The following is a 26,243-nucleotide window of genomic DNA, read 5'->3' as shown; positions in this document are numbered from 1 at the left end:
AACCTTGGGAGAAACCAGACTCAGTTGGGGGTCAGTTCTCCCTCTGACCGGACGCCCAGCACTTAACTTCCAGTTCAATTTTAAGCGCGCGGTGTCAGGTAGTGTAAATGACTTAGTGTGTGGTGGCAACGTGTGTGTGTGTGTGTGCATCAGGATCTGGTGATCTGTCGACGGGCGCATCTAGGTGTTCTGGTCTCTGATGAACATAATCTCTGGGTGCTGATCCACCATCTAGTCTGGATACAAACTGTGAAAACAGATTGAGAAAGAAACAGGACTAATATTAGCGTAGATGCCATTCTTTTTACGATGTCACAAGTACATCGTATTGTAGGAAATAGTGTTCGGTTCCAGCAAATCTAAGTAATGCTGCCTAAAATCCTTTAACGGATTTGAATAATAAAAGGTGTGTTGGTGTGTTATGTGTAGGCTAAGTTAAAAAGATGTGTCTTTAATCTAGATTTAAACTGGCAGAGTGTGTCTGCTTCGAACAGAGTTAGGAGATTGTTCCAGAGTTTAGGTGCTAGATAGGAAAAAGATCTGCCGCCCGCAGTTGATTTTGATATTTTAGGTATTATCAAATGGCCAGAGTTTTGAGAACGCAGCGGACGTGCAGGACTATAATGTGATAAGAGCTCGCTCAAGTATTGAGGAGCTAAACCATTCAGGGCTTTATAGGTAATTAATAAGATTTTAAAATCTATTCGATGTTTGATAGGGAGCCAGTGCAGTGTTGACAGAACCGGGCTAATATGATCATACTTCCTAGTTCTAGTAAGGACTCTGGCTGCTGCGTTTTGGACTAGCTGAAGTTTGTTTATTAAGCGTGCAGAACAACCACCCAATAAAGCATTGCAATAATCTAACCTTGAGGTCATAGCGCATGAATTCAATATTTCTGCATTAGAGGAGTCGAAAGCATAGGTCGTAATTTAGATATATTTTTAAGATGGAAAACGCAGTTTTACAGATGCTAGAAACATGATTTTCAAAGGAAAGATTGCGGTCAAACAGCACACCTAGGTTCCTAACTGATGATGAAGAATTAACAGAGCAGCCATCAAGTGATAGGCTGTGTTCTAGATTATTATATTTGGGGTTTTTAGGTCCAATTATTAGCACCTCTGTTTTTCAGAATTTAACATTAAGAAGTTACTCATCATCCAGCTTTTTATATCGACTATGCATTCTGTTAGATTCTCAATTTGGTGTGTATCACCAGGCTGCGCTGAAATATAGAGCTGAGTATCATCAGCATAGCAGTGAAAGCTAACACCATGACTCCTGATAATATCTCCCAGAGGTAACATGTAAAGGTTGAAAATGCAACGGTCCTAGCACTGAGCCTCCTGAGGAACTCCATATTTCACTTTTTGATCGATATGATACCTCCTCATTTAATGCCACAAACTGATAGCGGTCAGATAGATATGATGTAAACCATGCTAAGGCGCTTCCTCCTAATGCCAACATAGTTTTCTAGTCTATCCAAGAGAATGTTGTGATCGATAGTAATCGTAATGCTAAGCTAAGATCTAATAGCACTAATAACGAGATAAAACCACGATCAGATGATAGAAGCAGGTCATTAGTAACTCTAATGAGAGCAGTCTCAGTACTATGGTACGGTCTAAAACCTGATTGAAATCCTCACAGACACCATTTTTTCTAAAGGAATACAGTTGTGTGAGGATACTACCTTTTCTAGTATCTTTGACATTGCTGGAAAAAGGAGATTAGAGATTGGTCTGTAATTTACTAAGTCTTTGGGGATCAAGATGTGGTTTCTTAATGAGAGGTTTAACTACAGCCAGTTTAAAAGGTTTTGGGAACATAACCTAATGACAATGATGAATTAATATCAGATGTTCAAAGATAGGATCTATGACTTCTGGAAGCAGATCTTTTAATAGTTTAGATGGAATAGGGTCTAACATACATGTTGCTGGTTTAGATGATTTAACAAGTTTGTACAAGTCTTCTTCTCCTATAATAGAGAAAGAGTGTAATTTTTCCTTAGGGATCTAAAGCTCATTATCTGATGTGAAACTGTAGTTGACGGCTGCATAGTTACAATTTTATCTCTGATGGTATCAATCTTAGAAGTAAAGAAATTCATGAACTCATTGCAGCTATACTCTTTGGGGCATATTAGCACCTGTTGATGCTTTATTTTTTGTTAATTTAGTCACTGTACTGAATAAATACCGGGGGTTGTGTTTGTTTTCTTCTAAAAGGGATGAAAAATAATCAGATCTTGCTATTTTTAATGCTTTTCTGTATGACAGCATACTCTCCCGCCAGGCAATACTGAAATACTTCTAATTTGGTTTCTCCACCTGCGCTCCATTTTCCGGGCTGCTCTCTTTAGGGTGCGAGTGTTTTCATTATACCATGGAGTCAGATTGTTTTTTTTTTATCCTTTTAAGTGCAAAGGAGCAACTGTATCTAAAGTGCTAGAAAAAAGAGAGTGCATAGTTTCTGTTACATCATCAAGTTTTTGCATCGTATTGGATGAGCTAAGGAATTGAGATAAGTCAGGAAGGTTATTTAGAAAGCTTTCTTTTGTGGTGGAAGTGATGGTTCTACCATACTTGTAATAAGGTGCAGAGTTTACAGGTTTAACTATACAGAGTTCACACAAGACTAGATAGTGATCTGAAATGTCATCACTTTGCTGCAGTACTTCAACCATTTTAACATCTATTCCATGTGACAGTATTAGATCTAGAGTATGATTTCTACAATGAGTAGGTCCAGAGACGTGTTGTCTAACCCCAATGGAGTTTAAAATGTCTAAGAAAGCTGATCCTAATGAGTCTTTTTCATTATCAACATGGATATTAAAATCGCCAACAATTAAGACTTTATCTGCTGCTAGTACTAACTCAGTTAGAAAATCAGCAAATTCTTTGATGAAATCTGTGCTGTGCCCTGGTGGCCTGTATACAGTAGCCAGTACAAACATGACAGAAGATTTATCACTAGCACATGATTCTGTAGATAATGTTATATGCAGCACCAAAACTTCAAATGAGTTATACTTAAAGGCCATCTCAAAGTGATTCTGGGTCTGTCACATTAAGACACTAAAGGAAAGCTCATTAAGTGAAGGTTGACATGCTTTATTTTCTCAATTTTAGGAATATGCTTAAAACATTTCCCCTTAATTCACTTGATACATCACAAGAAATGCATGCCGTGGCCATCTAAATGGACTTCTTTCTCAACGACTGTACCAATTAAATTACTTTCTGTAAGGACTTTCTTTAAATGACATTGTATTTTTAATACAAAACAGTAACAAAACATTTTCACAGTAACATGTTCTAAAAGAGCAAGCTCACAAACAATCATCATGTGAAAATGGAGCAGAAGTTCTTTAAAAAAATCTAAGTTTCAGTTACTTTGGGTTTCTACTGAAATTTACATTGTGCAAAAAATTTTCCACGAGTCACATTTCTGACTTAACAGTCAGCTTCACTTTAAATGCATCAGAAACATCATGCATTGTAAACATAACAGACTCACAACGTGCATAAGAGAACTTGAGAAATTGTAAACTGTAAAACTTTACCAGAACTTAAACCTTCTAGATTAAACAATAGCTTATAGGCCAGAAAGCTGACTTTGAGGGTTATGGACTTTGGGGAGAATTTTTGATTTCCATCCTCCAGCTCCAGGAAGCTCTTCTGGAAAGCCTGTGTTTTCAGTTTTTTTAAGAACAAATGAAGTGAGTTCCTCTTGGATGGCTGCAGCATCATCATCACAAACCTGTAAATATGCCACAGAGAAGTAGATGAGGTAAAGCTTTATAAACAAAGTTTAGGATGGCTTGAGTAAGCTTAGTGCAAAGGTTTAAAATAGTAACGTGTGACGCTAGGTAGGTAGACCAATAAACAGACACAGATAAACACACAGACAGATAGACATAGTAGACAGACATTCACAAATGTATTTTTGATGCACGCACATTTCTTGTCTTAAATCACAACACTGCTCAAAACTACCACAGCAACCATATAATCCCACTGTATATTCTATTCCTGTCTGTCTAATTGAGTGTCTCTCTGTGTCTGTGCATCTGTCTATAGTGCACTGTTGTGATTTAAGACAAGAAATGTGTGAGTGCATCAAAAATACCTTCATTTTTTTTCAAGGGATTTACCTATATGTATATACAGTAACTTATGTGCATTAAAAAGATATTTATGTGGGCGAGTCATATGTACATATAAGAATCCATCAGTATGCATGTATAATAAGTGAGAGGCAGAAATATATTTTCTTTACCTTGTAGTCCTTTGATTAACGCCTCTGTCTTTTCACCAAGGTAGAAAATGATCACAGTTTCTCTTCGAGACTCAGAATGCAGTTTTCCTACAAAAATGTGAAATCTGAGTTTACCACAGGTCTATCAGAACGCTACAACATTAAACTAACTGCTACAATTTTTAAAAGCACACGCCTCATTTATGATGTCAAGGGCATCACTAAGTTTCCTCTTATTTTCCTGTGTTAGTAACAATATCTGACCAATTTCAGAGACTATTGTCACTTAACGTTAGACACAAAACAATAAGAAAAATATACGGTAAACATGCACGCTAACATTAGCTTACACTAAATTTTATAGCTGCGTGCTAACTTTAGCTTACACTAAATGCCCTACTTTCTAACAGCATGCTAACGTTAGCTTCATATTACATTAGAATCAACTAATTTATCGCCACTTGCAAAGTTTCAGTTACCGTAAAAAGCGAATGTCCTCCTACCACCACGTAGCCACATGGTAAAATAATTCCATTCCACGATGCAACAACGTTATCTTCAAATGACAATGACAAACTCTAGTTCTTTTAACAATTCTAAAACAGTAAAGACTGTGGTAACGTGTAGCTACCTAAACAACTAATGTTACTTTACTAACTTTATTCTTACCTTAAGCTCAGTCTGCGTGATCCTCTTACGTTTGAAATAAACGCGGTCATATGAAATGCGCGGGGTTTACAGACCAACAACACACGAAGGAGGCGAATTATTTTTGTACTGAGTAAATAAAACAAGGTTATTGTTTGTCGGTGTGTGTGTGTGTGTGCCTAAAAAGATTGGCTGGAATTACTTAAAAAATGCACATGGTCTTGTGTTTTGAACAAATGTAGATTAATTAAAACTAGGTATTTTCACGTAAAGCTATAAGCGTAACATGTATTGTTAATATTACACTTTTTAATTACATAACTTTTACTTACACTCAAATTATTTTTTCAGTGTAACCACAAGGTTATTGAGAAATGAAGATAACTAAAAAAGGTGATTTAAAGTTGATCAAAACAATTCGTTTGAGGTTTATATGCAAATGAAAATGAGAGTAATAAATGTGTTAGACTAAACCGGGAAATATCAAGAAGGGGGTGTTTTGAATATGGATAATGATATTGTAATGTTTCAGTGTTATTGCCATATAGGCTATATTTGGAATACTGAAAGTACTTAACATGCTTTAAATATTGACGTACAGCTTAGATAAATGTGCATGATTTCCTGTTGTGAATTTGACTAGTTTACCTAATTTTTCCCTAATTTCATTTTTCTTTGAACTACACACTCCACAAACCCTAGTAATTCACCTTTATGAGCAACTCCATATATGGCACACTACATTACCCATATTCCCCCTGGTTGAGGTCTATAAATAGACCTCACTTCCTTCCTTTGTCCCCTTTTTGCCTTGGTGAGGTGTGGGTGTTTGAATGGGCACCCAACCATGTCCTTGAATCCTTTCCTTAGGATGTGTTAGTTTGTTTAAGTAATTTCACTTTAGATATTTAATCCTTATGTGGATTGAGTAAATAATGTTTATTGTAGTTGTTTGAGTTTAATTCTCTTTTATATTGTTTGTGGTGACCGAAAAACCATCTTTCCATTCTGTCTATCCTGCTAATTCATCATGTTCATCGTGGTAGTCCTACACTATGTGACTCTGTTGACTGCATCGTATGCTGATTGCTAAAGATTTGATTCTTCTCATCAATGGAATAAAAGAAAGCAAAGGACTGGTGCTGCTTAGTGTTTTAATCAGACACACCACCAAGTTTCTACAATTTTTAACGAACCTTGAATATTTAACATCTAATATTCAACATTTCCTGTGTTTGTACTGTAGAACAGGTCTGAAAACGTCTTATTTGTAACTAACCATGAAGCTAATTGGTCATGATATTAGAAATGACATTGAATACTTCTATTGAGTTTTCCCAAAGTATAAAGAGAAGTAAGCCAGTTTTCACTCTCAAAAGAAAGGCACAAAGGGTCACATGGGCACTTCCTTTTCAAAAGGTACACTTTTGTATCTATTAGGTCCAAATATGTACACTTTAAGTACTGACATGTAACTTGAAGGTACCAAAATGAATCCTTTGGGTACAAACATGTATCTTTTGAAAAGTACCGTCCCAGTGACACATTTTGTACTGCTTATTTTTAAGAGATACTGTTTAGAGAAATACTTTTTGAGAGATACTTTGTTCAGATACTGGCTGCATTAAGTGTGAAGGACACCTGGGGAGTATTCCAAAAAGCAGGTTATGTGACATACCTGGGTATGTTTAAGGGTAAGTTCGTGGATAACCTCAACTTTCAGTTCCAAAAGCGGAGGTAACTTTCTGGGTATGTATGTAACCATAACAACTGACTCTCCGAAGATAACCTGCTTTCTGGAGCAGGTTATGTTTCAAGTAACTTCGTTTCAGAAGGTTAGTGAGCATGTTACGTGCCCTTTTGGGGAAGATCCTGTGGACGTAGAAGCCCAACTTATACGAGGTTTGTTTCTATCGGGAGAGGGTTATAAGACCACGTATTGACGTGTTTGCATACCCCCAATGAATATTTGAAAGAGCGTTATCGTTTTTCAAAAGATTCCTTAGTTTATTTAACCACGTCTTTTTAAAACCGCATGTCGCAAATGTGACAAACTGCGGTTCTGCGCTTAACACAGAAAACATTCTGTGCATAGCAATTTAGGTTTTTCATGTCTGGCCATTTTTGTGCAGTGTGGGCGATTCGGAGCATGTGGGAAGAGGCAACTGTGTCGAGCCGTTCTCATACAGTATGTCTGGCACTTAAACAGTTCTTACCCACGGTACAGTTCCCCTGGCCATAAACCTCTGCTTGTTATTAAAGGCAGATTCCACAGAGTGGCAGGTTTGTCCTTTGTAGTAAAATCTATGACGCATATTTAATCATATTATTGATATCTATACATGTATTCATTATGCACACACACTTCATACTTCCATAACTTTCTGTTTCAGGGTTTCCAAATGTAATTGGGTGCATTGATGGCACTCACATTTCTATTAAAGCTCCATCAATAAATGAGGAGACTATGTTAATAGGAAATCTGTTCATAAGTATCAATGTGCAGGTAACAACTTAACTTTTTTCCCTTCTTAAAATCATGAAAGTCTACTTTTTCCACTACATAGGTAATATGTGAGGCAACCCAAATAATTACCAATGTCAGAGGCAAAATGGCCAGGATCTGTGCATGATGCCAGGCATTTCAGCAGGATATGTTTTACTTTATAGAATTTTTTTTCCTTTTACTATATTTGTGTTGTACACTTCCAATCATTACAGGACAGTACAGCGTTACTTGTTGGGGGACAGAGGATACCCTTTTGTCTGCCTATTTAATGACACCTACCTGAACCTGAGCCTGGACCACAGACACGCTTTAACCTGGCTCACGCCTCTAACACGGGCCGAGGTGGAGATGACTATAGGGATCCTCAAATCTCGGTTTCAGTGTCTGCGTGGGCTCGGGTTAGTCCAGAGAGGGCATGACATACATTATAGTGGCTTGTGAGTTGTGCTTCACAATATTGCCACTATAAGAGGAGAGAGCCACCCTCCTTGTATTAAGGAAGATGGCCCAGAGGAACATCTACAGATTTTACAGGCCAACAGAGATGGAAGACTTTTTTTGAGAGACAGGATCTGTCAAAATTACATTTATTAGTTTTTTTGCACTGGTCTGCCAGGGCACTTCATTTCTTTATTTCCTGAAAAAATAAATAAAAGTACAATTCAATAAAATGTTTTTTTTGTTGTTGCTTTATACACAGATATATATATATATACATGCACCCAACACTTTTATCATGCAACAGATTGTTCTGACAGAATATTCAGACAAGTTCTCACCTTAAGGCGATGCTCCAGTAATTCAATTTCAAGTGCTGCTTTTTAACGAGGAGCCTTTTCTCTTCCATTTGAAGCTGTATAAGGTCCATCTCCACATCACTTTTCCTTATTTGTTTTTGAAGATGGACCTTATGCAGCTCCTTTACTGGCAACTAGGAAGGTGGAAACAATTTAATAAATGAGATTGTTTGGTCAGACAATATAATTAAAATATGGACAGTTTAATGCAAAAAGGGGCAATACATTATAATGGTATGCATCATACCTCAGTGGATCTACCAGCATTGTCCACTTCTGTCACAGCAGATGTGGTCTCTTCATCGTCATCTTCATCATCTTCATCCTACAGGAGAAATATTCAAGTATACATTATCTGAAAAAAAAAAAAACCTAAAAGCAACTGTTGTGACTGTTTATTTCTCTTCACTAAGCTACTATTTATTTATACTATTTATTCATTGATAAAATCAGTATAACAAGTTAAAAAAAAAAAAACCCACACAACAAATTCCAAGATCTGTTTGTATTCTACATATATACAATATTCTTAGTAAGAACTGATGATTTGATGATTTGAGACTGATGATTGACACAAAAGTGATATTTTTTCAAAATCTTTATTTCAAATCTTCAAACAAAGTAAACTTATCTCATCTATTATATATGTCTTTCCTATGTCTATCCTATTTATCTACCTTATACTGTATGTATATATCTTATTTGATCTTATATATCTATCCTATTTTAACTTATGTCTGTCTTATCTCTACCTTGTTTATCTTATCTAATGTCTATCTATCCTATTCTATCTTATATATCATCATTATATACATCTAGCTTTTCCTATATTTCTATATTATGTCTATCCTGTCTTATATCTGTTTTTATCTTTATCTACCGTGTATGTATTTCTTATATTTCTCTTATATGTCTATCCTATCCTATCTTATCTATCATCATTATATATCTAGCTTATCCTATATGTCTATATTACGTCTATCCTGTCTTATATCTATCTTATCTCTATCTACTGTATATACATTTCTTATATTTGTCTTATATGTCTATCCTATCTTATCTTATGTCTAACTTATCTTATATGTCTACGTTACTATGGTATCTATTTATCTATCTCATCTATATATAATTTCTATTAAACAGCTCTGGGCTGAGGACCGGAACAGCCCTGAATATTTCCATCAGGTACATTTCTCACTTCTGTGATTTTTCTGGGGGCTGGAAGCAGCACTGGTTTCCTGTCACACTGAACCAGTCGTGAGACTGAGGTCTTCAGCTCAACTGCTTCAATATTAAGCTGCAGACAGCGATAAATAATATCGCAGCATTCTGTGCAGATAAAAGAGAAAGATTATTACCTCAAAATTTACATGGAAATGTTTATTTTGTATGCTTCAGATGGTATACGTCTCTTGCAAAGATTCACCTCTTTGATGTTTATCTTGGTCCAGGTGTTACTGCGGATCTTTTTCCAGGTCATGTGTCTTTGGGAAATCCACTGACTGTAGACTGAAGGAAGTCTCACTACAGCTGGACGTGGAACAGACTGTAGACTGAAGGAAGTCTCTACTACAGCTGATGTGGAACAGACTGTAGACTTGGAAGAAAGTCCTCACTACAGCTGGACGTTGAACAGACTGTAGACTGAAGGGAAGTCCTCACTACAGCTGGATGTGGAACAGACTGCAGACTGGAAGGGGTCCCACATGTTGATGGAACAGACTGCAGATCAAAGGAAGTCTTCACTACAGCTGGATGTTAAACAGACTGTAGACTGAAGGAAGTCCTCACTACAGTTGGGATGGAACAGACTGTAGACTGAAGGAAGTCTCAATACAGCTGGATGTGGAACAGACTGTAGACTGGGCAAGTCTTCACTACAGCTGGATGTGGAACAGACTGTAGACTGAAGGAAGTCTTCTACCAGCTGGACGTTGAACAGACTGTAGACCGAAGGAAGTCCTCACTATGCTGGACGGGAACAGACTGTAGACTGAAGGAAGCTATTCCTCTACCAGCTGATACGGAAATGTGACTGTAGACTGAAGGAAGTCTTCACTACAGCTGATGTGGAACAGACTGTAGATCAGTTAAAGTCTTCACTACAGCCGGACATGGAACAGACTGTAGACTGAAGGACGCTTTCACTACAATTGACGATCACTGACTGTAGACTGAAGGACGCTCACTGCAGCTGGACGTGTCACCGACTGTAGGCTGCTGACGCTCAATACAGCTGGACGCGTGTCACTGGCTGTAGACTGAAGCGACGCCTTCACTACAGCTGGACGCGGTCACTGGGTCAGCAGACTGAAGGACGCCCACCACAGCTGGACGCGGAACAGACTGGGAAGTTCTCGCGGATGTCATCACTAAAGTCAGGTGCAACTGGAGTTTGGATGGAGTCGAACGTGAACACCGTTGAGAGCACGGAGGACATCGGCACTCCATTCAGACAACCACCAAGTAAATTTTGAAGTCAAATACCCAGTCATCATCATCGACTTGAGTTTGACCGTGATTGGTCCTTCCAGTGTTAGGTCTTCGCCTGGTCATATCACCACTTCAAGGAGACCACCATAGGTTCCTCTTTGTGACAGGTCTTCACTCCAGTCATCATCGGAGCCCGCCTTGAAGGAGGGGAAATAATATGGAACCAAAATGATTGTTTCATCCAGATATCATTAAAAAAATGTAATAAATATATTAATGGATTCTAATATTGTGCCTACTGCAACTGAGCCAAATGATGGTGCTAGTTTTTGACCTATTGCTTTCAAGTATTTCTTTTTGTTGTTGTCAGCCATTGGCTTCACGGTATCTGAATATTACTTGGCACTACAGAGTACTATAAATTCTATGACTAGATCCTTTCAGACATTAAATTGATTTAAACTTCATCTAATATTCACCCTCGTGATGTAAGGAATTTCTGGCGAATTTGTATTTTAATCTAGATGACGAGTGGCGGAACATGTAATAAAGTTTGTTATTCTCATAAAATTGAATGACTTTACCATCACAACTCCTCAGAGGTGGTACATCACTGGTCTGTATTTTCCTTCACCTGAGGGTTGTTGGTGACTTTTTCTCTCTGTGAGTAAAGCACCATTCGAGTAAAGAAAAAGTACCATTTTAAAAGAAATGTATTTATATATTTAGTGCTGGATGCAAGAAGTGCAAAATTATAAACACTAGAAAGCATGAGCAACTATTCAACTATCAAACAATCGCAAGTGATTTTTTAACATTACCAAAACGATCTTTTCAAACATACCAGATGTCAGCAAAACAAAGAACGCCTAAAAAAGTTCTGAGATGGTTCTTGTTGATTGGTCCATTTTGAGTTGTAGGCGGCTTCTGTGTAGCCGAATAATAGTTCATGCGGTCTTGTAATGTACTTTTGAGCGAATAAAACAGATTGTTCGGGAAAGGATCAAATCATGCTGTCGTTTGCTGAATCAGCCCCACACCTACACTGGTTGTTTACAGGTAAGAATGATTCCAATATTGGCATGTAACGCATTTTTCATATAGGCTAATTCAATGTAAATGTATGATAGCGTTAAAATTTCATAATTTGAGTCTGATGAGTTCGGCATTGTCATCCTAAAATATGATCATGAGAACGTCTGTCCGCTATAGTTATTTGTGAAATTATTGTCCGGTCGTGGTCGCTTCTAAAGTTAGAAGAAAATTGTTGCAAAATCCTAATACATTAAACAATATTGCAATAATGATACAGTTTTAAAATCTTAACTATTTGCCACTTAAATCCAGGTGGCCAGGCAGTGCACACAGACACATACACACACACACAAACCTAAAATCTAAAATTATTCAGCTCCTATAGAATTGTGGTAAAACACTTAAATGTTGGGAAAAGTACTTCATATAAATGTGTAAATAAAATTATTTTTAATGTTATTTCATTACAAAATGTCTGAAGAAAAACACATATAATAGCAGGCTACAGTAGAAACACAATTAAGACTTTGAAAACTCTAATAAAACTGTTACACATACAGGAAACCATGTTTTGCTGAGGAGCCAATATGGCCTAGGAATCAAAAGAGGTCTCAAAATAAGTTTTTATTTTTATTTCTTATTAACTTAGAAATTCTCCTATGACACAAAACATTTCAAGACAAAAAGTTACAAATAATTTAGTTGATCGTGCACCCAAGATAAATCTTTAAATGATGTACATACACTGATAAAAATGTTTCGCTTGATTTACTTAAAAATATGATGAATGTTTTACATAATTTTATATCGAGTTGAAACAAGACTAGTCTTGTACAAACTACATAATTTACGGTTTGCTTAAATAAAATTTGTACATAAAGTTAATCTTACCTTAGCATTTCTCTAATCATTTTTTTTTGGTGTGTGATCTATATGACTTTAATAGCTTTAAATGTGTATTTTTGATTGATTCCAATGAAACTTTTACATTTCCACATTGCACATTTCCCAAGTTAGATCTACCTAATTTTCTAATTAGTAACAGAGTATTCTATTGAGTATGAATGTAAATAGTTTATTTTAGTACCATTTACTATTTCACCATTGGTACTTCAATGGAATACCAGTAAAATGTAATTAAATATTAAAATTTAGTTAACATAAAACTGGTATTTTGGCCATCCCAAAGTGATTCTGGGTCTGGTCAAGCACGGGAAGACACTCAAAGGAAAGTCATTAAGGCAAGGTTGACATTTACTTTTCAATTTTAGAATATGCTAAAACATTTCCAATTCACTTGATACATCACAAGAAATGCATGCCGTGGCTATCTAAATGGACTTCTTTCTCAACGATTGTACCAATTAAATTACTTGTATGACTTTTAAAATGACATTGTATTTTTGTTACAAAATAGTAATAAACATTTTCTACAGTAATAATAATTTCTAAAGAGCAAGTCAAACAATCATCATGTGAAAATGGAGCAGGTTTTAAAAAAATCTAAGTTTCAGTTACTTTGGTTTCTACTGAAATTTACATTGTGCAAAAATTTCCACGAGTCACATTTCTGACTTAATAGTCAGCTTCACTTTGAATGCATCAGAAACACTACAATTGTAAACACATAACAGACTCACAACGTGCATAAGAGAACTTGAGAAATTGTAAACTGTAAAATCCTACTATGAACTTAAACCCTTCTAGATTAAATAATAAATATATAGGCCAGAAAGCTGACTTTAGGTTATGGACTTTGGGGAGAATTTTTTGATTTCCATCCTCCTTCCTGCAAAAGCCTGTGTTTCAGTTTTCTTAAGAACAAATGAAGTGAGTTCCTTCTGGATGGCTGCAGCATCATCATCACAAACTGTAAAATATGCCAACAGAGAAGTAGATGAGGTAACAAAGCTTTATAAACAAAGTTTAGATGTCTTTCTGAGTGTTTTTATTGCAAAGGTTTAAAATATAACAGACGCTAGGTAGGTAGACCAATAAACAGACAGATAAAACACACAGACAGATAGACATAGTAGACAGACATTCACAGTCATTTTGATGCACGACACATTTCTCGCCTCGTAAATCACAAATACTGCTCAAAACTACCACAGCAACCATATAATCCTACCATATTCTATTCCTGTCTGTCTAATTGAGTGTCTCTCTCTGTGTCTGTGCATCTGTCTATAGTGCACTGCTGTGGGATTTAAGACAAGAAATGTGAGGCATCAAAATACTCTTCATTTTTTTCTAAAGGCATTTACTCATATGTATATACAGTAACTTATGCATCAAAAATATTTATGTGGAGCGTGAGTCATATGTAAGGTATAAGAATCCATCAGTATGCATGTATAATAAGTGAGAGGCAGAAATATATTTTTTACCTTGTAGTCCTTGATTAACGCTCTGTCTTTTTCACCAAGGTAGAAAATGATCAAGCAGTTTCTTCGAGACTCAGAATGCAGTTTCTGTACAAAAATGTGAAATAAGAGCTACCACAGGTCTATCAGAACGCTACAACATTAAACTAACTGCCAATTTTAAAAGCACACGCCTCATTTATGATGTCGTATGGGCATCACTAAGTTTCCTCTTATTTTCCAGTTAGTAATACACTGACTAATTTCAGAGACTATTGTCACTTAACGTTAGACACAAAACAATAAGAAAAATATACGTAAAATATGTGCGCTAACATTACTACACTAAATTTTATAGCTACGCATAATCCTTTAGCTTACACTAAATGCCCTACTTTCTAACACAGCATGCTAATGCTATTTATATTACATTAGAATCAACTAATTTATCGCCACTTGCAAAGTTTCAGTTACATCGTAAGAGCGTAATGTCTCTCCTACTGGCGAGCTACATTTGGTATATTTCTCCATTCCACGTGGCAACAACGCTATCTTCAAATGACAATGACAACCCTGTCTCTTATTACCAATTCTAAAACAAAGATTCGTGGTAACGTAGCTACCCAAACAACTAGACGTTACTTTACTAACTTATTCTTACCTCAAGCCCAATTGATCCTCTGGGTTGAAACAAAACTGTCTCAGATAAATGTTTATATAGGACCAACAACAGCACTGCAGGAGCCAATTATTTTTGTAATTATAAATAAAACAAGCACAGGTTTGGTCGTGTGTGTGTGCTTCAAAAGATTACTTGAATTACTAAAATGCACATATCTTGTGTCAGAATAAAATGTAGACACTAAAACTATGATTTATTGCAAAGCCATAAACGCATGTAATAAGTTAACATACACTTTTAATTAGCAGTAACATTTACTACACTCAGAATCATTTTTTCAGTGTAGCTTGCACTAACCACAAAGGTTATTATATCAAGATAATTCAAAAAGGTGGGATTTAAAGTTTATCAAAAACAATTCTTTGTGGAGGTTTATATGCAAACAGAAATGAGAGTAATAAACAAAGACTAAACCGTGAAATATCAAGTATGTGTTGAATATGGATAATGATATTGTAATGTTTCAGTGTTATTGCCATATAGGCTATATTTGAATACTTAAAGCAATTTGACATGCTTTCAAAATATTACTATTAGCCTAGATGGGAAATGTGTATGATTTCCTGCTTAGAATTTGTCTAAATACTTTTTCCTAATTTCCATTTTTCTTGAACTACACTCTACAAACCCTATAATCACTCTTTAAGAGTTAAATCGCATATGGCATACACTTTCAGCATTACCTATATCTTCTGCAATATCTATAACAGGACTCACTTCCTTCCTTGTCCTCTTGCCTTGGTGAGGTGTGGGTAGTTTGAATGGGGCACCTAACCATGTCCTTTGAATCCTCTTAGATAAATAAGCTTTGCTGGTAATTTACTTTAGATATTTGATCTATGGATTGAGTACAATGTTTATTTCAGTTGTTTGAGTTTGTTCCTCTTTATATTGTTTGTAGACCGAAAAACCATCCTTTCCATTCTGCTTCTATCCTTGTTATTCAATTGTTCATCGTATAATTCACACTATTATGTATTCTGTTGACTGCATCGGGCATGCTGATTACAAAGATTTGATTCTTCTCATCAATGGAATAAAGAAAGCAAAGGACTGGCGCTGCTTAGTGTTTTAATCGTGACATACCACCAAGTTTCTACAATTTTTGAACAACCTTGAAGATTAACATCTAATATCTAAATATTTCTGTGTTTGTACTCGTGTGGTTATCTGAGGCCCATCTATTTGTAACTAACCATGAAGCTTTAATTAGCCATGATATTGAAAACACATTGAATACTTCATTGAGTTTTCCAAAGTATAAAAGAGTAAGCCATTTTTTCACTCTCAAAAGAGGGGTAGTACAAAAGGGTCATACAAATTTTTCAAAAGGTACACTTCTTGTATCACATAAATAAGGTAATACTGTACAAAGCTAGGTCCAATATGCACACTTTAAGTACTGACATGTAACTTTGGTGTACACAAATGAACTTTGGGTACAAACATTATCTTTGAAAAGGTACCAATATCCCAGGACACATTTTGTAGACTTTTTATTTTTAAGAGATAATACACTTAGAGAAATACTTTTTGTAGATTTGTTCAGATACTATTCAGATTATGTGGTGACACCTGATACTCCTATAAAGGGCGCTAACTATTCCACACATGAAGAGTTTTATTTTTGATTGATTAATTTTATCGCTGGTTTTATAAGATTGTATTGTTGCAAGTGCCTTCCAGAGGCTTTCATTGAAATATACAGAGCCTGTGGAAACATGATTTATATCAACCTTTCTTATGCGCTGGCATGTTCTCCCTAATTTTTAAAGTAAAAACGAATGTCTGGAGTGGACAGTAACAGCAAGCAAGGATCTATTACTGTAATTGTGTGCACTGTTTCAGCCTAACTATACAATATCATTTTTCCTTCAGTTCTTGAGGTTTTTTTTATTATATACATTTTGTAATGATTGTTGCATTATAATTTGTGGAATTGCTTATTTCTCTTCACTAAGCTAGCTATTTATTTACATTTATTATCATGATAAAATTCAGTAATGGTTAAACAAAAAAAAAACCTACAAATAAATTTAAGATCTGGTTTGTATTCACATGCAGCAAGTACAATATTCTTGTAAGAACTGATGGATTTGATGATTTGAGACTGATGGATTGACACAAAAGACATTTTTTCAAAATCTTATTTCAAATCTTCAAACAAAAGTAAACTTATCTCATCTATTATATATGTCTTTCCCATGTCTATCCTATGATCTACCTTATACTGTATATATATCTTATTTTATCTTATATATCATCCTAGTTTAACTTATGTTCACCATTCTAATTCATTTATTCATCTAATGTCTATCTATCCTATTCTATCTTATATATCATCAATATATGTAATTTGGCTTTTTCCTATATTTCATATTGTTCATCCTGGTCTTATATCTGTTTTATCTTATCTACTTTTGCATGTATTTTATTTCTCTTTATGTGTCTATCCTATCCATCTTATCTATCATCATTACAGTGTCTAGCTTATCCTATATGCCTCATATTATTCATCCTGTCTTATATCTATCTTATCTCATCTACTGTATATACATTTCTTTATATTTGTCTTATATGTCTATCCATCTAGACTATGTCTAACTTATCTTATATGTCTACGAATTCATGGTATCTATTTATCTATCTCATCTATATATAATTTCTATTAAACAGCTCACACAGGATCGGAACAGCCCTTAATATCATCAGGGCACATTTCACTTCTGTGATTTTCTGGGGCTGAAGCAGCACTGGTTTCCTGTCACACTGAACCAGTCGTGGAGACTGAGGTTCTTCAGCCTCAATCCAGCTGTTTCAGGTCAAGCTGCAGACAAATGCATAGTCATCAATATCTTAAGATTCAGTAGTATAAAAGAGAAAGATTATTACCTCACCATATGTTTGTCTACAATGTTTATTTTGTATGCTTCAGATGATACATGTCTCTTGGTTGAAGATCTCACCTTTGATGGGCTTACCCTTGTCCAGTGCGATTTATGATCTTCCAGGTCATGTGTCTTTGGGAAATCTACCACTGTAGATCAGCCAGCTTCCCACTACAGCTGGATGCTGAACAGACTGTGACTGTACAAGTCCACTACAGCTGGGGATGGGAAAGCAGACTGCAGACTTGGGGCTGTGTCTCACCAGCTGGATGTGTCAGCATCATCACAGAAGGCACACATGGCTGCTACAAGGCCAGGTTGCCAAAGTAGCAAAGCAAGCTCTACTACAGCTGATGTTGAACAGACTGTAGATCAAGGAAGTCCTCACTACAGCTGGACGTGAACAGACTGTAGACTGGCCGGAAGTCTTCACTACAGCTGGACGTGGAACAGACTGTAGACTGAAGGTGAGTCCTCACTACAGCTGGACGTGGAAACAGATCGTAGACTGAAGGAAGTCCTCACTATAGCTGGACGTGGAACAGACTGTAGATCAGCGAAGTCTTCTTACTACAGCTGACGTGGAACAGACTGTAGATCGATAAATTCACGCAGCTGACGTGGAACAGACTGTAGACCGGAAGGACGTCTTCACTACAATTGACGCGGACACCGATCAGGGATCGAAGGACGCTCACCACAATTGACGATCATCGATCAGGGACTGGAAGGACGCCTTCATCATAACTGGACGTGTCACTGATCGTAAGATCAGGCTGACGCCTTCACTACAGCTAAACGCAATACTGACTGGTGGTAGATCGAAGGACGTCTTCACTACAGCTGGACGGTCATCGGCTGTGTGTGACTGAAGGATGTCACTCACAGCTGGACGGGAACAGACCGTGCCTCGCGACGTCATCACTAGTCAGGTGCAACTGGAGTTTGGATGAGCCTAACGTGACACCGTTGGAGAGCACGGAGGACATCGTGCACTCCATTCAGACAAATCACTAAGCAGTTCTCATCACTCCAGTCATCATCATCGACTTGAGTTTGACCGCATTGGTCCTTCCATGTTAGGCCTCGCCTGAAGCCATTATCGCGACTCAAGGAGACCACTCATAGGTTCCTCTTGTGACAGGTCTTCACCCAGTCATCATCGCTTCTCCGTCTAAAGGGAGGAATAACATGAACCAAATGGATTGTTTCATCCAGAGATAATATTAAAATGTAATACAAATATATTAATGGATTCCCATATTAGGCCTACTGCAGCTGAGCTTAAATGATGAAAGCAGTTTTTGACTCATTGCTTTCTATATTTCTTTTTGTTGTTGTCAAATATCATTTACGTATTCAAATATTACTTGGTAATTTTACAGATTACTATGTAAATTTATGACTAGATCTCTTCAGACATTAAATTGATTTAAACTCATCCAATATTCACCTCGTGGATAAGGAATTTCAAGCCAGTAAAACATGATAAACGCGAACTCAGACAACTGTTTAATGTATTTTTTTGCTGAATGTATTTTAATCTAGACAGACAAGTGACAGAACATGTAATAAAGTTTGTTATTCTCATAAAATTGAAATTAATTTACTACATCACAACTCCTCAGAGGTGGTACATCACCTGGTCTGTATTTTCTTCACCTGAGGGGTTGTTGCTGGTGACTTTTCCTCTCTCTCAGGAGTGTTAATCATTCGGAGTAAAGAAAAGTGCCCATTTTAAAAGAAATGTATATTTATATATTTAAAGTGGATGCAAGAAGGCAAAATTATAAACACTAGAAAGCAAGAGCAAACTATTCAACTATCAACGCATCATAAGTGATTTTTTAATGTCACTAAAACGATCTTTTCAAACATGCACTGTGATGTCACAAAAACAATGAACGTTCTAAAAGTTCGCGCAGATGGTTCTGTTGATTGGTCCATTTTGAGTTGTAGGGCGGGCTTCTGTAGCCGAATAATAGTTCGCGTGGTCTTGTAAATGTACTTTTGAAAGCGAAATAAAACAGGATTTTGTTCGGGAAAGGATCAAATCATGCTGTTTGTTTGCTGAATCAGTTCTATTAATCTTGCACATCGGGTCGTTTACAGGTAAGAATGGATCTTAATATTGGGTATGTAACGATTTTTCGCTATAGGCTAATCTGCAATGTAAATGTATGATAGCGTTAAAATCTCTCATAATTTGAGTCTGATGAGTCTTGGCATTGTCATCCTAAAATATGATCATGAGAACGTCTGTCCACATAGTTATTTGAGAAATTATTGTCCGTCGTGTCGTCGCTAGGGTTAAAAATTACTGCAAATCACACATTAAACAATATTAAAATAATGATACAGTTTTAAATCTTAACTATTTGCTAATTTAACTAGGTGGCCAGGCAGTGCACACACAGACACACACACACACACACACACACACACACACACACACAAACCTAAATCTAAATTATTCACGCCCCATAGAATTGTAAACACCTTAAATGTCGGGAAAATAATTATATAAATGTAACAAATTATTTTAATGTTATCATTTACAAATGTCTGAAGAAAAACATACAATATAATAGCAGGCTATAGAAACACAATTAAGACTTTGAAAACTTTAAATAAAACTGTTACACATACAGAAACCATGCTTTGTTGAGGAGCCAATATGGCCTAGAATCAAAAGAGGTCTCTCTAAAATAAGTTTTTATTTTTATTTTATTAAATTCGAAATTTATGGTTACTAAAACATTTCCAAGACAAAAAGTTCCTAAAATAATTTAGTTGGATCACAGCACCTAAGATAATCTTTAAATGATGGGCATATTACACTGTTAAAAATGTTTCGCTTTGATTTACTTAAAAAAATATGATGAATATTTTGCACAATTTTATATCGAGTTGAAACAAGACTAGTCTGTACAAACTACATAATTTTACGGTTTGTTTAAAATAAAATTTGCACATAAAGTTAACTTAATTTAGCATTTCTAATCTTTTTTTGTGTATGATCTTACATGACTTTAATAGCTTTAAATGTGTATTTTTGATTGATTCCAATGAAACTTTTACATTTCCAATACTGCACATTCTGGTTAGATCTACTCCAATTTTGTAATTAGTAACAGAGTATTCTTGTCACGAATAGCACCTCTGTGTCTCCACCACTCACCGGAGGGAGCTCTCACCAGAATACTGATCGCCAAAGACTCCACTCCTACAACCTTCAAGTGTCTGGGCCAGATTAGGAGCCACCAGGTGTTCCTAATAGACTTAGCCTTTATATGAACTCTCTATCAACACTCTTTATGTCTTGTTTGAGCCCACAGCACCTTTAGCCATGATTCCTGTGTTTGTTTTCCTGCTGCCACCTGCACCTTGTTCTCTCTCCTGTGACTTGATATCTGCCTGCCTTCTGACCTTCTGCCTGTTATCGTTTACGTCTCTTGGATTGCCCTTGTGTATCATTGTTAGTTCTGTTTGACCCTGCCTGCCTGACCAATGATTAAAGCTCGTCGCAAATGGATCCCTGCCTCGGCGCTTCATTACAGAAGACTTCGCCACAAACGGATCCAGCGGAAATGTGTATCATCTGATGTCAGGTTCCTGGTCCTGCTACCATCCTCGCCTACACATCAGCAACAGCTGCAGAACACACGTTGATTTAAGAGAGCCGGTGAGGTCGATCCAAGTTGCTAACCTCTGCTGGCGCTTTACCCAACCCAGCACACCGCCCCACCTACTCAACTCGCCAACCAACCTCGATGCTACTCAATCTAACTCCCTGATCTGTGACCAGTTTGTCTTCGGACAAATTCGGCCACTGGTCATCCTCCAAATGGGTGGTTTTTATTGCAATGTTCCTTGTTCATTAACTAGCAACCCAGCTTTATACTCTCACCAAGACAGCAAGGTTGTTTGATCTGACTCCCTGCTCACCGAGAGCGCTTGAATGGGCCATACAGCCACGCGAGGCGCGCTGCATGTCTTTTCCTCTTATAATGATTTCATGCACAAATTCAGGAAGTTTTCGAACATGTAGGCCGGAGGGAAAGAACCCGAGACCAGTTACTGCCCATCACAAGGTAACAACACGGCTGCCATTACACGCCTTCACATTTCGTGACTTTGCTGCCCAATCAGGTTGGGTAGGGAGAATCACCTGCTGATGCGGTATCGGGCGCGGGTTTAAATATCAAACCTGCGGCGGAGCTTCGGCTTGTCGCGATGAGGGCAGATCGCCAGAAGAGTTCATGGAAATCACTATCAAGTTGGATAATATTCTCAGAGCACGCGGCAAGTATGCGACAATTTTTCAAACCTTGTTCGTTCACCGCACCCGAGCCCATGATCAGCTCAACCCATTTAAATCGTGAGGAGCGAGAGAAGAGTACGCAAACGGTTATGTCTCTACTGTGGTCAAGCCGGCACTTTCGAGTTTACTGTCCTACACGCCCCCAGCGCCAGCGACCTGCTCCAGTGAGACTCAAACCCAATCTGATTCTTTGAAATCATCGTGAAGTTGGAAGCAATCTGAAATGGGTTAATTTATAGCCTCATTGACTCAGGAGCGCTGGGTATTCTAACGGAATCTTCATTCCATGTGAACCCCATATAGCTGTGGCGGTGTAGATGGACGGCCAATCGACTAGGAACTATCTCACTGGGGTCACTCAACCCCTAACACTGCAAGCCAGTCCTCATTCGAATCTATATGCCTCTATGTGATCCACTCTCCCAAACATCATCTCATCCCCTCGGATTACTCCCTGGCTTGAGACTCACAACCCCACTATACTCTGGACCGGACACCAAATAACACGCTTGGTCAACCAACTGCTGAAAACTTAACGCCTGCACCAATCTCCCACTAAACCACTTCCTCCCCGCTGAAGAAAAAGTCACCATTTTACCTGAACTTCCTGTTGAATATCAAGACTTAGCCTCTGCATTTAGTGAAAAGGGGCAAATACAATTACCACCTCACCGTCCGTGATGATTGCGCCATTGACTCCCATGCCAGGTTTCCGCCTCAACGCTGGAAATGCAGGTGGTTCTCTCTTCCTCTCACAACCGGAACTGTGAGGCATGAACTTACATCGAGGAGGAACTCAGCCAAGGGATTCATCCGCCTTCACGTCTCCATCTGCCGGTTTTTCTTGTAAAGAAGAGATGAGGGTCTTCGACCCTGCATTGACTATCGTGGGACTGGAATGAGGTCACGATTAAATACCGCTATCCTTGCTACTAGTACTAGCTTCCTGGAACAACTTCGACCGCCAAGTTCTTCACAGTTAGATCTCCAAATGCCTACAACCTGATCCGTATCAGAGAGGAGACACGGAAAACGGCTTTTCCACGACTTCCGCACTACTTAATACCTTGTTATGCCGCTCGGTTCATGCAGAACAGTCCATCGGTCTTCCAAGCCTTCGTGAATGGCGTGTATTTAGAGACATGCTAAACCAGTTTCTAATCGCTTACATGTGATGATATATCATTTACTCTGATAGCTTTGATTCTCATGTCTCTGTGTTAGAACTGTTCCTCCGACGTACCCGATAGAGAATCAATTGTATGCCGGCTCAAAAATGTGAATCTATAAGACGAAATGTTTACCTGGGGTATATATCATCAAGTTCGGAGGGGGCACTGGGCGGACGCAGCACAAGGTCAAGGCAGTCGGGAGTGGCTGTCCCTTCACAGTAAAGGAACTGCACTATTTCTGGGCTTCTCTAATTTTTATCGGTTCATTCGTGAATTTCAGTACTGTAGCCGCCTCTCTCACTACACTTGCCAAAAGGAATTGTTTATCGCTGCGGTCACTCGACAGCATCCAGGGGATTTGATATGCTCACAGTAATCTACGCCCGCCCGATACTCCCATCACCTAGACCCGAGACCGAGTTTATTGTGGAGGTGGATGGTTCCACGTGTAGGCATTGGAGCAATTTATCTCAACGTCACGGATAGCCAGCTAAACTTTTTCCATGTGCCTACCCGTAAGCTTAATCACTTGGAGAGCGTAGAATTCACGATGTGGGGAGATAGAGAACTGCCATGAAGTCCGCCTGAGGAGTGGCTACTCACAGAAGGAGCTAAATCACTGCTTACCATTCTGACCTAATTCACAGAAACTTTGGAATACATTCAATCTGCTAAACGCCTGAATCACAGGTGCAAGCCAGATGGTCGCTGTTTTTCTAGGTTTGGACTTCAGTTATGACGCCCTGTCTGGGGCAACACATTCAAGGCGGATGCCCTATCCAGGACAATTTGAGAGCATTCTCAGGAATTCTCTACGATCCTATATACTACCTTCAACCCGCACGTTGCTCCCGGTCCAGTGGGACATCATGACCGAGATCACAGAAGCTCTCAACTCTTCGACCAGCCCTACCAGCATGCTCCTCCCAACTAACATACGCGGCCTCAAGTCTGCGGCAGACAAAGAGTTCTTTCATTGGGTTCATGATACCCCAGCACCAGGTCATCCAGGCATCAGCCACCCTCCTCCAGCTAATTAACAACTGCTTCTGGTGGCCAAAATCCATTCGCTCAGACACCATCCATTTTGTTCAACAATGCAAACGTGCAATATCGCTGTAAAGACTCCTCCCATCAACGCCTCAGCAGGACTCCTAACCATCACCAAGATCTGCGGAAGTCCGCACAGAATTTGCAACGATCATCGCCTCCTGAACCGTCCAGGCCTCAGGCGCAGTTGTGGATCGGTTTTCCAAATCTTGCAGGTTCATAATTTGTCAAGCTTACCGGCAGCCTGGGAGACCGCCGGGCTACTGCTGCAACAGGTATTCCGCTACGGCGGCCTACCTGGCTATTAACATCGTGTCTGATCAGCGTCCACAGTTCACCTCTCGAGTCTGGCAGGCTTTCTGCTCTCAACCCAACATTAACGTAAGTCTAACCAGGGTATCACCTCAATCCAATGGCCGCTTCTAACGCCAGAACCAAGAACTGTCACAATTCCTCCGAATTACTGCCACAACAACCAACAGGACTGGAGCCGCCATTTATCTGGGCGGAGGACGACAGAACTCATATGAAACAATCCACCGGGCTAACTCCTTTCAATGCGTACTGGCTTTCAGCCTCCACATTTCCTGGTCTGGGGAACCCTACGCACGCCTGCAGTTAACTCTGCGGGTTGCTAAAGGAGTGAGGAGTTCTGAACCCGCTCACGCCCATCTCAGAGGAGCAGTCGGAAGGTTCCAAGTTCAGGCAGATCGCCACGCGAGATGCACCGGCGCGCACTTCTCCTGGTGACTGGGCTTGGCTATCAACTCAGACTCCGCCTCGGCTACCCTGGCAGGAAATTAAGTCCAAGGTACGGGTCCTTTCAAAATCATTTTTCAAATCACTCCAGTTTCTTACCGCCTTGATCTCCTTTACACCATCGCATTGCTTCTACTTTCCACGTCTCATTGTTTCAAACCTGGCCGGTGGCCCGGAGGAGAGAGAAAACCAGATGAGGTTGGCACACCCACGCCTCTCCCTTAATCATCGATGGCGAGGAGGCCGCCAGGTTCGGGAACCCTGGATTCACGGCGCCGCAGGCAGGGAACTACAGCATCTCATTGACTGGGAAGGCTATGACCTTGAGGAGAGGTCTTGGATACTCCGTTCAGACATCTTTGATCCCGCGCCACTGCCACCTTTCTTCACTAAGACCATCTCGACAAATCCCTGCCCCCAGACCTGGAAGACTCGGCGTCGTGGATCACTCCCGCCCGGAGCCGCAGTGGGGCTCTGTCACTAACAGCACCTCTGTGGCTCTCCGACCACCACCGGAGGGAGCTCTCACCAGAATACTGATCGCCAAAGACTCCAATTCCACAACCTCATGCCTTGGGCTGATTAGAGCTACCCAGGTGTTCCTCATTAGACTAGCCTCTTATAAGGAACTTCTCTATGGCAACACTCTCTTTTGCGAAGTCTTAGCTGGTAGTTCACAGCACCTGCAGCCGCTTAGCCTCGGTTTGTTTTCCTCCAAGCGTCACCTGTACCCATCTCTCTCCTGTGATTGATATCTGCCTGCCTCTTCTGCCTGTTATCGCTTACGCCTCTGGATTGCCCTGTGCATCATCGCATCTTCTGTTTGACCCCGCTTGCCTGACTACCATTGTAAAGCCCAAAGTCGCAATGGATCCTCATTATTCTGGCGTTTGCCATAATTCTATTGAAAGTATGAATGTAAATAGTTTATTTTTTAGTACCGCTTACTATTTCATCATTGGTATTTCAACGGAATACCAGTAAAGTCGTACTCAAATATTAAATTTAGTTAACATAAACTGACATTTTGGCCATCTCAAAGATTCTGGTCTGTCACATTAAGACACTAAAGGAAAGCTCATTAAGTGAAGGTTGACATGCTTTATTTTTCTCAATTTTAGGAATATGTTTAAAACATTTCCCTTAATTCACTTGATACATCACAAGAAATGCATGTCATACATCTAAATGGACTTCTTTCTCTCAACGTACTGTACCAATTAAATTACTTTCTAAAGGATTCTTTCTTTAAATGACATTGCATTTTAATACAAAATAGTGAATAAAACATTTTCACAGTAACATGTT

Source organism: Puntigrus tetrazona, chromosome 19 (genome assembly GCF_018831695.1).
Source record: "Puntigrus tetrazona isolate hp1 chromosome 19, ASM1883169v1, whole genome shotgun sequence".
Taxonomy (NCBI): domain Eukaryota; kingdom Metazoa; phylum Chordata; class Actinopteri; order Cypriniformes; family Cyprinidae; genus Puntigrus; species Puntigrus tetrazona.
Note: the sequence above shows the minus strand (reverse complement) of the source record.